Genomic DNA, 15,246 nt, shown 5'->3' on the forward strand with positions numbered 1-15,246 from the left:
AAGGGTACTCGGGCGGCCTCGACCGCCGGCGTTCCCAAGTTCTAGTTCAGGTCCAGCTTTTCCTCCCGAACAAAAGTCCATGCCTCCTCTGGGGTCTCAAAGTAATGGTGCTGGTCCTTGTAGGTGACCCACAAGCGCGCTGGCTGCAGCATTCCAAACTTGATCCTTTTTGCGTGCAGCACCGCCTTCGTTCGGTTAAACCGGGCCCGCCGCTTTGCCACCTCCGCACTCCAGTCCTGATATATCCGCACCGTCGAATTCTCCCATTTGCTGCTTTTCTCCCTCTTGGCCCAACTCAGCACTTTCTCCCGATCGCAGAAACGCTGGAACCGCACCAGCACCGCCCTCGGGGGCTCGTTTGCCCTAGGCCGCCTAGCCATGACCCGATATGCTTCTTCCAGCTCCAGGGGCGATGGACCGGCCCCCTCTCCCATCAGGGAGCTCAACATCTCCGCTACATATTTCGGGAGATCAGGCCCCTCCAGGCCTTCTGCTAGGCCCAGGATCCTCAAGTTCTTCCGCCTCATTCGCGTGTCCAGCTCCTCAAAGCGGCTCTGCCATTTCAGGTGTAGTGCCTCGTGCACCTCCACCTTTCCCACGAGGACCGTGGCTTCCTCCTCCCTCACCGCCATCTCCTGCTGCAGCTCTCTTATCGACGCCTCTTGGGTCGCCTGGGCCCCCATCAGCCTTGTGGTCGTCGCGTTCATGGACTCTAAGAGTTCCACTTTCAGCTCCGTAAAACACCGGAGGAGAGCGGCCTGCTGCTCCTCCGCCCATTTTCTCCAATCTTCTAGTGCGCCACCGGCCGCCATTTTGGTCCTCTTCCCCCGCTTTTTTTGGGGAGCTGCTGCCGCTTTTTTTGTCGCCCCTCTCCGAGTACCGACCATCAAGTTGGTCTCACTCTCCTCAGGGAGCCTTCCCCCACCGGGATTCGTCTTTACAGTACCGTCGGGGCCCTCCAATCGGCCCTTAAACACCTTTGTCGCAGGAGCTGCCAAATGTGCGACTTAGCTGGTCATAGCCGCAACCGGAAGTCTACTTAAAACTATTAAGACTTCATTAAGATCTACCAAATGGTATCCAATGCCCTACGACTGGAAATGCAAGTCTGTCCCCCTCTGATTAGCTCCTGCAACCTCCGGCTGTGTGCCACCTTGTCCGACAAGAGAAGAGGGGGGCGGGGGGAAGAGAGATGGTCAGCGAGTGCTGTGCAATATGCTTGTCAAATGACAGTTAGTGCAAGCTGTGAGGTTTTCAGCAGTGCTATGTTAGGGTGAAGTAAAACATTTGAATGTTAGATATGAGTCCTGATTGATGTAAATTGTTGGGAGATGGGTGATGAGAGTGTGGTGATTAGAGCACCCAGTCTGAGGCAAGCAATACATTTGGTGGAATATGGCTTTTCAAGATATATTCACTGACCTTAACCACTTGTATGAGCACATCGAGTCTGTGGCATTATATCCAGATCTTGGAGGCTTGATTCCTGGTACTAACCTGCACAGCACAGGACAGCCTCCTTAACCCCTGTGATACAGGAACTCTCTTCATTCCCATGCTCAAATTCAACATAAATTAAGTCAGCTACTAAGATTACACATCTAGGTACGTTGATACAATACAATAAGACAGATTGCCCACAGTAAATCGGGGAAATCTGTTAATGGGTAAAATGAAAGGTGATTTGTGGGAGGTGTGCAAAAATGAATTAGTATGATACAAAAACTGATACAGGCCTAAGGGACAGTAGCTCCATCTGTCAAAAAAAGTCATGGATTGGCTAAAGAGGTAAGAGACAAAATAAAAAGCATACAAAAAATTTTTAAATGGCAGAAATCTTGGAAAATGGGGATTGCCATTGTATTTGTTATTCTTGATTATTTGTTGGTGAAAAATGTGAAAAAAGGAGAATAAAATATATTTTATTTTAAAATGAAAAAGATACAAAGAACAGAAAAGGGTGACAAAATATATAGTAAATGCTACAGAAAGGAAGCATGAAAATAAATTTGCAAAGTTAAAACAAACACGGTGAGCGGGATTCTCAGTTTCTGATACTTAGTGTTGATGTCGACACACACACCATCTCAGCCAACAAGATGGCAGCAAGACGCACAGCCCCACATTTCACGGATACAGAGCTCGGGACCCTCTTGGATGCCGTGGGTAGAGGCGGATGACCCAGAACCCCGGACCGGGAAGGAGGCTGACAGCTGCCACCATTTGCAGTGCCTGGGCACAGGTGGCAGAGGCGGTCAGCGCCGCGGGCAACACTGTTTGGACCAAAAATCTGCATGACCTCCTCAGGCCCTCCCCCAGGAGAAGGCTATCACAACCACTGGGAGCGGGCCCTGGATGTGGTGGGGAGACCGGAGGTCGCCTGGGTGGAGTTCGGCCGGGGGCAAGGAAGTGAGACACCGCCGCTTAGTTGCGGTTCCCCATGACACGGGTGTCATCCCCCTCCCTTACCCCCTCATCACCCCCGGCCCGCGGTCTAATCATACGTCATGTCTTGTGTCTTGCAGGAGCTTCTGGAGATGGGGTGGGTTCATCTGGTGTCATCCACCCCCAGCCAGCGCCACAGCTGGAGCCCCCCCCCCCCATGAGCCGAGCAGCGACAAGGATAGCAGCTTGGACACAGCCCTCATCCCGAGACTCAGGAGATCCCGGAGCTTGAGTCGGAGAATGACACGACCTTCCGTCTCAGCTGTCTTCTGGAGGGAGTTGCACTCGGGGTTTGCCGGGAGGGTGTCGGCTGGGATCTTCAGGAGGCCGAAGCACCGCTCAATCATGGACCTGGTCGCTGCATGGGCGTCATTGTAGAGGGTCTCTGCATAAGTCTGTGGCCTCCGGATAAGTGTCATTTTTCATGACTGCAGCGAATAACCCCCGTCACCCAGGAGCCAAACCCCCAGCGAGGGGGCAGGGGTCACGGACATGTCAGGAATCATAAAGGTGTTGTGCACACTGGCTGCGTATCGGGAGTAGACGTGTATAATGCGCGGCTGATGGTCGCATATCAGCTGCACATTCGAGTGGAACCCCTTTGGTTGGTGTAGAGCAGCCTTATCTGCCGGTGCTCGTAGGGGGACTTGCATCCCATCAATCACCCCCTGGATCTGGGTATCCTATTGATAGCAGGGAACCCCACTGTCGGGTATCCTGGTAGGCTTGATCCACATTGAATTGGATGTATTGAGCCGCCCGGGCATTATAGGGTCTCCGTGACAGCGCTGATGCACCTGTGCACAGAGGTCTGAGAGATCCCGGACGGATCCCCACTCGGCGCCTGGAAGGATCCCGTGCCATAAAAGTTCAGTGTGACCGTCACCATGAAGGCCACCAGGAGCAGGTGTCCTTCTCCATACCCTTGTAGTGCCACGTGTGCCATGATTTGGCAGATATGTCGCACTGTTTCTCTGCTCAGCCAGAGTGTTCAAAGGCATGCTCGGTCTATAGATACATATACATAGATACATAGAAGATAGGAGCAGGAAGAGGCCTTTTGGCCTTCGAGCCTGCTCCGCCATTCATCACGATCATGATGATCATCCAACTCAATAGCCTAATCCTGCTTTCTCCCCATAGCCTTTGATCCCATTCTCCCCAAGTGCTATATCTAGCCGCTTCTTGAGTATATTCAATGATTTAGCATCAATACTTCCTGTGGTAATGAATTCCACAGGCTCACCATTCTTTGGGTGAAGAAATGTCTCCTCATCTCTGTCTGAAATGGTTTACCCGGAATCCTTAGACTGTGACACCTGGTTCTGGACACACCCATCATTGGTAACATCTTCCCTGCATCTACCCTGTCTCGTCCTGTTAGAATTTTATAAGTCCTACTGTGGGCGTTGTCCTGGGTGAGCCACCGGTGGGTGGCGGCCAGGTTGTGGGAGGATGGAGTGGGGGACACCCATATGGCCAGTATCACCCTGTGGAACCAGGGGTCAAGGTGGGTGGTCAGTGGGGTGCCAGCAAGATGAGTGCCTTGCAGGGCGTAGTAATGGCGGGCCATGCCTGGATACTGCCCCAGTCCCTGGGGTGGAAAGAGTCACTCGGTCCGCTCCCCCATCTACCTCCCCCCCCCCAGCCAGTGACCAACTGGGCAGCCTACAGTCACACCTCTCTCTCCCTCAGAAGCCACAATGCCGGTTTTACAATCTTTAAAAGCAGAAGTAAACTGCGGCATCAGAGCTCTGTCCATCGGAGGTGGAAATCACGGAGGCCCCAGAGAATACTGGGTCAGGCCCGCTAATGAAATGCAAATGGTGTTTATTGTAAGTGTATTCCGGACCGCATTGATGTCGCTGTTGAGGTGACGGCGAATTGCAATTTGGGGTCAAATTGCCCCTCGCTGCGATTTTGGCATCAGAACCGATTCTCCACCAAATCGCGTTCGCCGTCAGCCAACGGAGAATCCCGCCCAATGTTTTTGATAATTATATGATGAAAAAAAGGAGCAATGTGCAATGGTTATATTGTCAATGAAAGTAAGGTGATGGAAAATATGTCAAAGAATTACTTTGTGCCAGTACTTAAGAGTAGAGCCAGCAAGACTTCCGGTTGCGGCTATGCGGAGCTAAGCCGCATGTTCGGCAGCTCCCGCCAGGAACGGACTTTTGGGCTCTTTTAAGGGCCCCCAGCGGTACTGGCTCGATGGTTCCTGACGTGGGACGGTGTCTGCAGCGGATCCCCAGTGGTCTATGGTCTTGACCAGGAGCGGGGCCAGCAGAATAGCGGTGGCAGCGCCTAAGAAAAAGCGGGGGAAGAGAATCAAGATGGCGGCCGGCGGAGGCCTCGAGGAATGGAGGCAGTGGGTGCAGGTGCAGCAGGAGACTCTCCAGTGCTGTTTTCAGGAGCTCAAAGTGGAGCTGCTGGACTCGCTGAAGGCGAATACGGACAAGCTGCTGGTGACGCAGACAGCCCAGGGGGTGGAGATCCGGTAGCTCCGACAACAAGCTATTTATAGATGCACAAGTGAAACCCAGTTAATGCCACTACCTGAACAAAATCAAATGTTATTTTACTATACATTTACCTTTGTGCCAGGTACTTGCATTGAACCATGCTCCTCCTCTTCTGTGCACAGCTTGACACCTCTGCTGATTTTGCTCCATCTCCAAATCTGTAGCCCCATCATCAAAGACAAGTAAGCGTGATGTGGCCAGGGAGATTGATGGAGTGACGGATAGGGGAGGCAATGTGGTGCAAAGGGGGGTGGACATTAATGGGGTCTTCAGGGACTTTTATGGGGAATTGTGGAGGCGGGGGGAATGGGGTGCTTTTTGGACAGGCTGAGATTTCCGAAGGTGGAGGAGGGACAGGTGGAGGGGCTGGGGGCGCCGATTGAGCTGGAGGAGCTGGTCAAAGGGATAGGTAGCATGCAGTCGGGGAAGGCGCCGGGGCCGGATGGGTTTCCAGTCGAATTTTACAAAATGTATGCAGACCTGCTGGACCCCCTGTTGGTTAGGACCTTTAACGAGGCAAGGGAGGGGGGGGGGGGGGGGGCTTTGCCCCCCGACTATGTCACGGGCGCTGATTTCCTTGATCCTTAAACGGGACAAGGTGCCGGGGGTCATTCATGAGGACCAGACGGGGTTTGTGAAGGGAAGGCAGCTGAACACCAATATACGTAGGCTTCTGAATGTTATCATGATGCCGGCGGTAGAAGGGGAGGCGGAGATAGTGGTAGCATTAGACGCGGAGAAGTCCTTTGATAGGGTTGAGTGGGGCTACTTGTGGGAGGTGCTGGAAAGGTTTGGGTTCGGGGAGGGGTTTGTCAGTTGGGTGAGGCTGTTATATGAGGCCCCGATGGCGAGCGTAGCCACGAATAGGAGGAGATCGGAGTACTTTCGGTTGTACCGGGGGACGAGACAGGGGTGTCCCCTGTCCCCCTTGCTCTTTGCGTTGGCAATTGAGCCCCTGGCCATGGCATTGAGGGAGTCACGGAATTGGAGGGGTCTGGTGCGGGGTGGGGAGGAGCACCGAGTGTCATTATACGCAGATGACTTGTTGCTATATGTGGCAGACCCAGTGAGGGGAATGTCGGAGGTGATGACGATCCTTAGGGAATTTGGGGGCTTTTCTGGGTACAAGCTCAACCTGGGTAAGAGTGAGCTGTTCGTCGTGCACCCGGGGGATCAAGAGGAGGGGATTGGTAGGCTTCCACTGAAAAGGGCAGGGAGGAGCTTTCGGTACCTCGGAGTCCAGGTGGCTAGGAGCTGGGGAGCCCTTCACAAACTTAACCTTACTAGGCTGGTGGAGCAAATGGAGGAGGATCTTGACAGAATCAGCGACAAGGACTTGTCAAAATGAACGTAAGCAAAATAACATTGGTGAAGAAAACAATGGCATTAAAGAGTGAAAAATCGCCAAAACCCAATGGTTTCCATCCCAGGGTTTACAGGAGATACCCTTGACTAGAATCTTACAATGTTCTGTTGTTTCAGGAACCATTCCTTTCAATTGGAAAATTGTGCATGTCACTCTGATATTTAAGAAAAGTAAAAAAAAACTCTGGGAATTATAAACCAGGTAACCTAATACAGCAGAAAAATACCACAAATGTTGGAAATCTGAAACAAAAACAGTAACTGCTGACAATACTCAGTGGATCACTCAGCATCTGTGCAGAATTTGGAAAAGTTTTAAACAAGTGAAAGGGGCGAGGAGGGGTAAAATAACAAAACAGAGGGTCTGTAATCGAGTGAAAGACAGCAGAGATTCAATGCCAAAAGAGTTGGAGGTGCAAGGTCAAAAGGAATTGTAATTAGTATGGCTAGCAGTACCCCACAAAGATTTATGTTGGGGGTCTCAACTATTTATCAAATTTATTAATGACTTAGATGATGACATAGAAATTCACCGATCCAAATTTGCCTATTACAAAGATAGGATGCAATGCAAGAATAAATAGATGTTGATACATTGAGTGAATTGGAAAAATGTGGCAAATAGATTTCAATGTACGCAAATGTGAGGTCATTCACTTTGGATCTCCACAGGTAGACAAAGTACTTTTTAAATGGTAGAAATAGTTGAGGTCCAAAGAAACTTGAGGATCTAAAGACATAGATCATGAAAATGGCATGAATGGATACAGAAGATAATCAAAATGTTGAATAGAATGCTTGCTTTCACATCACAAGAACTAGAATACAAAGGGGTTGAAGTCCTGATTAGACCATAGCTGGAATACTGTGAGCAGTTCTAAGCATCATACATTAGGAAGGATATACTGGCCTAGAAGGGAGTGCAACCTAGGTTTACCAACATTAAATCTGGGCAACAAGTTTTACTTTTATATTGTGTGTGTTTAAAATTGTAGTTGCTGGGTTAGGCAGCATATGCGTGTCATGTATAACTCTGTAAATAAATATAAAAGATTGGCCCCAGCTCTGTGCTTCACCAACTAATTTTCCAAATTAGAACACTAAAGGTTGAATTATGATGACTGCCTTGCAGGGCGTAGTAATGGCGGGCCATGCCTGGACACTTCCCCAGTCCCCGGGGGCAAGAGAAAATATTACAACAAACTAGGGCTGTATCCCCTGGAATTCAGAAGGCCAAGGGGTAATTGAATTAAAATTTCAAGATCTTAAGAGAAACAGATAGGATATATAGAAACAATTTCTGTTGGTTCAGGTGTCAAGGACTCGAGGGCATAGTCTAAAAATTAGAATTAACCCTTTCAGGAATTAGGAATTTGACATACAAAGGGTGGTAGAGATTTGAAATTTTTTCCACAAATGGTTATTTATACTGGTTCAACTGCAAACATTAAATCAAATAGTGATAGATATATGTAATCCACAGGTATTGACAAAGGCAGTTGGATGTAATTAGATTGGAGATCAGCCATTTTCAGGCTCAAAGGGGCCAAATGGTCTATTCTGGATCCTAGGCCGTGATGCTTCACCCCCTCTACCAAGACCGCTAATGTAGCATCAATAGACTGCTCTCTATTTGTGTCAAATCTCATTCTCTCCCAGGTAATATTCAATTCAACCCTGGCTCCCAGATCTCATCCAGCCACAAAGTACCTCCCCTCCATGGGTAGCACAAGTGGCTAGCACAGTGGCTTCACAGCGCCAGGGTTCCAAGTTCGATTTCCTGCTGGATCACTGTCTGTGCGGAATCTGCACGTTCTCCCCATGTCTGCGTGGGTTTCCTCTAGGTGCTCCGGTTTCCCCCCACAGCCCAATTATGTGCAGGTTAGGTGGATTGGCCATGCTAAATTGCCCTTAGTGTCCAAAAAGGTTGGGAGGGGTTATTGGGTTATGGGGATAGAGTGGAAGTGAGGGCCTAAGTGGGTCGGTGCAAACCTGATGGGCTGAATGGCCTCCTTCTGCATTGTATGTTCTAAGTTCTATGGGTTGCAGGAGACTGTAGATGGTGCTCGTCACTTACAATATTGGAGCCTTGATGCTCCAAGCCAATGAACAATGCAGTCAGTGCTGCCTGGATGCAGAAATCATGGAACAGGACAGGCATCATAAAATTGGCATGTTGCCTACGTTGCAATCAGTCCCGCTTTAAGATCCTGCATCCTTTAGATACAGATTAGTGTCTCCCATTTTTTGTGATTAGATCCTGTAGTCTATTTTCTGATGGCGACACTCATAATGCAAGTCGTGGGCTTTTGTTGACACTCTGTAATATCCATGTTGTCCATAGGATGAAATTAGTGTGAATTTGAGTGATAAAGATTGTCTGGAAATAAAAGTCAGTGGCCCCAGAATTTGGCTTCAGAGCTTATAATGCAGCTACAAAGTGCACCCAATTGTAAAAGTGCTCGGGCGAGTGCCGTGTGGGTGTGCCGAAAACATACCGAGGGGACGGAGCATACCATCGAACAGATTTGGCACACAACTTACCATTTTGAACAGCATAAGACATGTTAATACACTCTACTGATCACTCCCAGCTGCACGAGAGAGCCCTTCCACCCACTAAGCTCTATTTATAGAGATCACCATTCAGGTGAGATGCTTTTGCCCTTTCGAGACTGTAAATTTAGTGGAAATAGTGGCTTGAGTGTTATTAGTGGAGTTGACATTAATCTAAGATTAATCAAGGAATGGTGCTAGACTCTGACAAGATTTGGTCAGAGGATGCAGAAAATACATCAGGAGAAAGCCTGCCTTTGATGATGGGGCTACAGATTTGGAGATGGAGCAAAATCAGCAGAGGTGTCAAGCTGTGCACAGAAGAGGAGGAGCATGGCTCAATGCAAGTACCTGGCACAAAGGTATAGTAAAATAACATTTGATTTTGTTCAGGTAGTGGCATTAACTGGGTTTCACTTGTGCATCTATAAATAGCATACTGAAACTGTGGTTGTTAAGTCTGAAGGTGCAAGTTTGCCATATTTATCTCTGTAAATGAAATCTCGAAGTGTAAAGATTGGGTTCCAGTTGCATTCTTCATCCTTTGGCTTTCTGAAATAGAATTTACCTCAGCCAGGAACAATGTCTGAGCCATCTCCACTTCACCAAGGAAGTGACCTCTGACCAATGTCATCTCCTGCAGCTGCACAACAGGGCAAGGATAGCATTGTTGGTACCCCTCAAGTTCTAGACCTTTGGATCCTCCTAACATGCAACATTTTCAACATTTCAGTTCACTATACACTGCTGTCTCAGGTAGACAACAGTGACCTTGTACAGATGGTGAGGATAGATTCCATTATATTCTCTCTACCAGAGAGAAAGAGGAGTGGGCACATAGCTTTGCGAGACTAGCAAGATTTCCAATGTGGGTCCCTTTGACTACACTATGGGTCACACAAGTGCAAGGGCTACCACTCCATGAACGTACAAGTTAGTGTGCAAACATGTCCAGAGGATAACGTTGGTGAATGCTTGCTATCCTGCCAGCAGTCGTGATGCATTCATCCGTTACTAGTCAGTTGCACTTGCTAGCTCTGAGCCATGACAAAGAACCAGAGGCTGGCTGCTGGGTGACAAGGAACATGCTACACCTTACTACACCTGGCTCATCGCTCCTCTCCACTGAACAAAAATGCCTACAATGAAAAAGCTGCTGCCAACATGTAGATCATGGAGCAAATTATCGGTGTCCTGGAACAATGCTGCTTGGGCCACTTAAATACTCGCTAGAATGTGTCTCCAAGTTCATGGTTGTCTGGTGTATCCTCCGGGCTCATGAGGAACTCATGAGGGCACAGTCCTTGGAAGGTACCTTGGGGGAGCAGGAGGAAGCGAGGAGGCATATGGGACTCTATCATTTGAGACAGGTATCTGCAAGTGGATCCTCAAACTCTGGTACCCCAAGATCTCATCCTCACACTATTGCACCAGAATCTCCCATCTTTCAACCCATCTGCTACAGCCCATCACATTACTCTATTGGGCAAAATACTGAAACAAAAGCCACCACCAAAAATAAAGCCTCATCAACGTAATTCAAGAACACTTTTAGTAACATAAATCTGTACCCTTCACCCTGTTAGGAAAACAAAGGTAGTTTTAAGGGATTTATATTGGTAATCATGAGAAACAAGGTATAGTTTTAAGTGGGTTAATTTAATGTTTCTGTGCCCGGAAGGGTAAAATCTATAGTTAGATTTATGCTGGACAAAGGTGTTTGTATGTGTGGGGGTTGGTTAAGTTTCAACTGTGTTTCTATTATGCTTACAGAGAGCCACGGTGTGAAGAATAAATAAAAGACATAAAGGTGTGGGTGTTGCTTAGCAACTGGGGCCTTGTACAAGTTAGGTGGATTGGCCATGCTAAATTGCCCTTAGGCAAAACCAAAAAGGTGAGGTGGGGTTCCTGGGATAGGGCGGAGGTGTGGACTTCAGCACGATGCTCTTTCCAAGGGCCGGTGCAGACTCGAATGGCCTCCTTCGGCACTGTGAATTGTATTTTTGTGACTAGTGGGGTACCGCAGGGTTCAGTGCTATGACCCCAGCTTTTCACATTATACATTAATAATTTTGACAAAGGAATTGCATGGAATATCTCCAAATTTGCAGACAACACCAAGCTGGGTGGCAGTGTGTGCTGTGAGGAGGATGCAAAGAGGCTGCAGGGTGACTTGGACAGGCTGGCTGAGTGGGCAAATGTAATATAATGTGGGTAAATGTGAGGTTATCCACTTCAGTGGCAAAAACAAGATTATCTGAATGGTGGCAGTTTAATAAAAGGGGAAGTGCAACGAGACCTGGGTGTCATGGTGGAACAGTCGCTAAAGGCTGGCAAGCGGGTACTGCAGGCAATGAGGAAAGCTAATGGCATGCTTGCCTTCATAGCGAGAGGATTTGAATATAGGAGTAGTAATTTCTTGCTGCAGTTATACAAGGCCTTGGTGAGGCCACACCTTGAGTATTCTGTGCAGTTCTGGTCTCCTAGTTTGAGGAAGGACATTCTTGCTACCAGACTAATTCACGGGATGGCAGGACTAAACATATGAAGAAAGACTGGATCTACTGGGGTTTAGAATAATGAGAGGGGATTTCATAGAAACATGAAATCCTGATGGAACTGGACAGGCTAGATGTGGGAAGAATGTTTCTGATGTTGGGGACGTCCAGAACTAGGAGTCACAGCCTAAGAATAAGAGGTAAGCCATTCAGACTGAGGTGAGGAAGTACGTCTTCTCTCAGTTGCGAACCTGTAAACTTCTCTACCTACAAAAAGCTGTTGGGACCAGTTCATTGGATATATTCAAGAGGGATATGGAGAGGGGTATGGAGAGAAAGCGTGAGTAGGATACTGAATTTGCATGATCAGCCATAATCATATTGAACGGTGGTGCAGGCTCAAAGGACCGAATGGCCTACTCGTGCACCTATTTTCTGTGTTTCTACGTTTAGTTCCAACTAGAGAACAGACCATCCTAAATTGGGTACTGTGTAATGAGAACAAAATCATTGTCAATCTAGTTGTGCGAGGCCACTTGGGGATGAGTGGCCATAATATGATAGATGGAGAGTAAAGCAGTTGATTCTGAGACTAGGGTCCTGAATATTTTTTAAACTTTAGATTACCCAATTATTTTTTTTCCAATTAACGGGCAATTTAGTATGGCCAATTCACCTACCCTGCACATCCTTTTGAGTTGTGGGGATGAGACCCACGCAGACATGGGAGAATGTGCAAACTTCACAATGACAGTGACCCAGGGCTGGTATCGAACAAGGGTCCTCGGTGCTGTGAGGTAGCAGTGCTAACCACTGCACGACTGAGGGTCCTGAATTTTAATCAAGAAAACTACGATGATATGAGGCGCGAGTTGTCTTTGATCGATTGGGAAACGTTACTTAAAGTGGATAGGCAATGGCAAACATTCAAGGAGTGCATGGGGGAACTGCAGCAATTGTTTCTTCCTGTCTGACACAAAAGTAAAATGGGAAAGGTGGCCAATCCATGGTTTAGAAAGGAAATTAGAGATAGCATTCGATCCAAGGAAGAAGCATACAAATTGGCCAAGAAAAGCAACAGATCGGAGGATTGGGGGCAGTTTAGAATTCAGCAAAGGAGGACCAAGGGATTGATTATGGGGAAAATAGAGTACGAGTGTAAGCTGGCAGGGAACATAAAAACTGACTTTTTTCTACAGGTACTTGAAGAGAAGATGATTGAAGCCAAATGTAGGTTCCTTACAGTCAGAAACAGGAGAATGTATGATTGGGGAAAATAAATTGCTGAGCAACTAAATACATACTTTGGTTTTGTCTTCACAAATGAGGACACAAATCACATACCAGAAATATTGCAGAGCGCAGGGTTTAGTGACAGGGAGGAACTGAAGGAGTTCAATCTTAGTCGAGAGAAATGGTGGTGGGGAAAATCGATGGGATTGAAAGCTGATAAATCCCCAGGGCCTGATAACCTGTATCCCAGAGTACTCAAGGAAGTAGCTCTAGAAATATTGAATGCATTGGTGGTCACCTTCCAGAATTCTACAGACTCTAGAACAGTTCCTGCAGATTGGAGGGTAGCTAATGTCACTCCAATATTTAAAAAGGGAGGTAGAGAGAAAACAGGGCATTATAACCAGTAAGCCTGATGTCAGTAATGGGGAAAATTCTAGAATCCATTATCAATGATTTTATAGCTGAGCACTGATAAAACAGTGGCAGGATCGGACAGAGTCAGCAGAGATTTATGAAGGGGAAATTATGCTTAACAAATCTACTGTAAATCTTTGAGGATGTTAGTAAAGTTGACGAGGGAGAGCCAGTGGATGTAGTAGATTTGGATTTGCAGAAGGCTTTTGACAAAAGTCCCACCTAAGAGATTAGCATGTAAAATTATAGTGTATGGGATTAGGGATAGTGTATTGAGAGGAATAAAACAGTGGTTGGCAGACAGAAAACAAACAGTAGGAATTAACGGATCTTTTTCAAATTGGCAGGCAGTGACTAGTGGGGTACCGCAGGGAGAGGTGCTAGGACCCCAGCTATTCACAATATATACTTAATAATTTAGGTGAGGGAACAAAATGTAATATCTCAAAATTTGCAGATGACACCAAGTTGGGAAGGTGAGCTGTGAGAAGGATGCAGAGAGATTCTTCAGTGTGATTTGGACAGGTTGAATAAGTGGGCAAATGAATGGCAGATGCAGTATAATTGGATAAATGAGAGATCATCCGCTTTGGTAGCAAAAACGAAAAGGCAGACTATTTTCTGAATGGCCATAAATTAGGAGGGGGGAATGTGCAACGAGACCTGGGCATCATCGTACACCAGTCACTGAAGGTAAGCACGCAGGTACATCAGGCGGCAAAGAAGGTGATTGCGAGAGGATTAGAGTACAGGAGCAGGGATGTCTTGCTGAAATTATACAAGGCCTTGGTGAAGCCACATTTGGAATATTGTGTGCAGTTTTGGTCTCCTTATCTGAGGAAGCATGTTACTGCTCTAGAGGGAGTACAGTGAAGGTTTACCAGACGGATTCCTGGGATGGCGGGACTGACGTACGAGGAGGGATTGAATTGGTTAGCATTGTATTCGCTGGAGTTCAGAAGAATGAGGGGGAAACAAATACAAAATTATAAAATTCTGACAAGACTAGACAGGGTAGATGCAGGAAGGATGTCCACGATGATGGATGTGTCCAGACCCAAGGGGTCACAGCCTGAGGATAGGAGGTAGACCATTTAGGACAGGCATGAGAAGAAATTTCTTCACCCCGAGAGTGGTGGGCCTGTGGAATGAGTTACCACAGGAAGTAGTTGAGGCCAAAATATTGTTATGTTTTCAAGAATCAGTTAGATATAGCACTTCGGTTGAAGGGGATGAAAGGATATGGGGGAGGGGGGAAACTGGATTAGGATATTGAATTGGATGATCAGCCATGATCATAATGAATGGCAGAGCAGGCTTGAAGGCAGAATGATCTCCTCCTGTTCCCTTTTTCTATGTTTCTATGTTACTTACTCTCTTAACTCAAGAAAACGTGGTTATATTGGCTCCTTTTTAAACATGACTATTGGGTCTAGAAAAGGGATCCAAGGGAAAGGGATCCTGGTTAGATTAAACCTTTTGCTACCAGAGGGTAAGTTGAATAAAGACATGGAGCAAGTGATCCCGCCTCACCCGGGTTTGTAACAATTCGTAGGTGGCCAGATGGTGACAAATTGAGGGGTCTCGTCTGGATCAACAACTTTTGGGAAACCTCACCTGAGGCTGGTCGTAACACAATGCACTTAGCATCTGGGCGTGTATGCCCATTAGCGTTCTTCTGTATGTGGCCCCATCAAAACCTCATTGGTATACCCAACAGCAAAACTCAGCTATGACCTCATCCTGCTTTGGGCCAGCAATTGTGCTCTCATTTACTCCTAGCCTTGCTACAGCCCATTCATTGCTGGTGACCCAACTGTACAGATCCCAATTAGACACTACCCTTTTGAGATGTGCACAGTACACAGTATCTTAGCTGATGGATAAGTGTCATATCAAGTGATGGTGCTTCATCAGAGAACTGTTTTTTCTCTCGTCATTCACAGTGCGACTGCACTAGCTGGATTGGCAGCAGAATTTGGATATCTGAAAGCAAAAATATAGGAAGTGAATGTAAGGGTGAAGCACAGGGGAGGTGTGAAAATCTCCACGGTAACACCAACCACAGCTTATACCATGCCAGGTAGTAGGATGAGGATAAATGGTTTTTAGAAAGGGCATAAGACAGGGACATGCCATCGTCCCAAATGTTTTCAGCAAATCAGATACAAGTCCCACTCACAGGCCCTGGAAAGATGCAGAGAACT

General features: G+C 47.3%; 1 protein-coding gene across 8 annotated transcripts in view; it reads right to left on the reverse strand.

Moving 5' to 3' along the window:
• LOC119951898 (transmembrane gamma-carboxyglutamic acid protein 3-like) overlaps positions 1-15,246 on the reverse strand; it is a 129,696-nt gene that overhangs the window by 40,315 nt on the left and 74,135 nt on the right. The gene's annotated exons all lie outside the window — the stretch shown is intronic.

The sequence above is a fragment of the Scyliorhinus canicula genome, chromosome 17 (genome assembly GCF_902713615.1).
Source record: "Scyliorhinus canicula chromosome 17, sScyCan1.1, whole genome shotgun sequence".
NCBI lineage: Eukaryota > Metazoa > Chordata > Chondrichthyes > Carcharhiniformes > Scyliorhinidae > Scyliorhinus > Scyliorhinus canicula.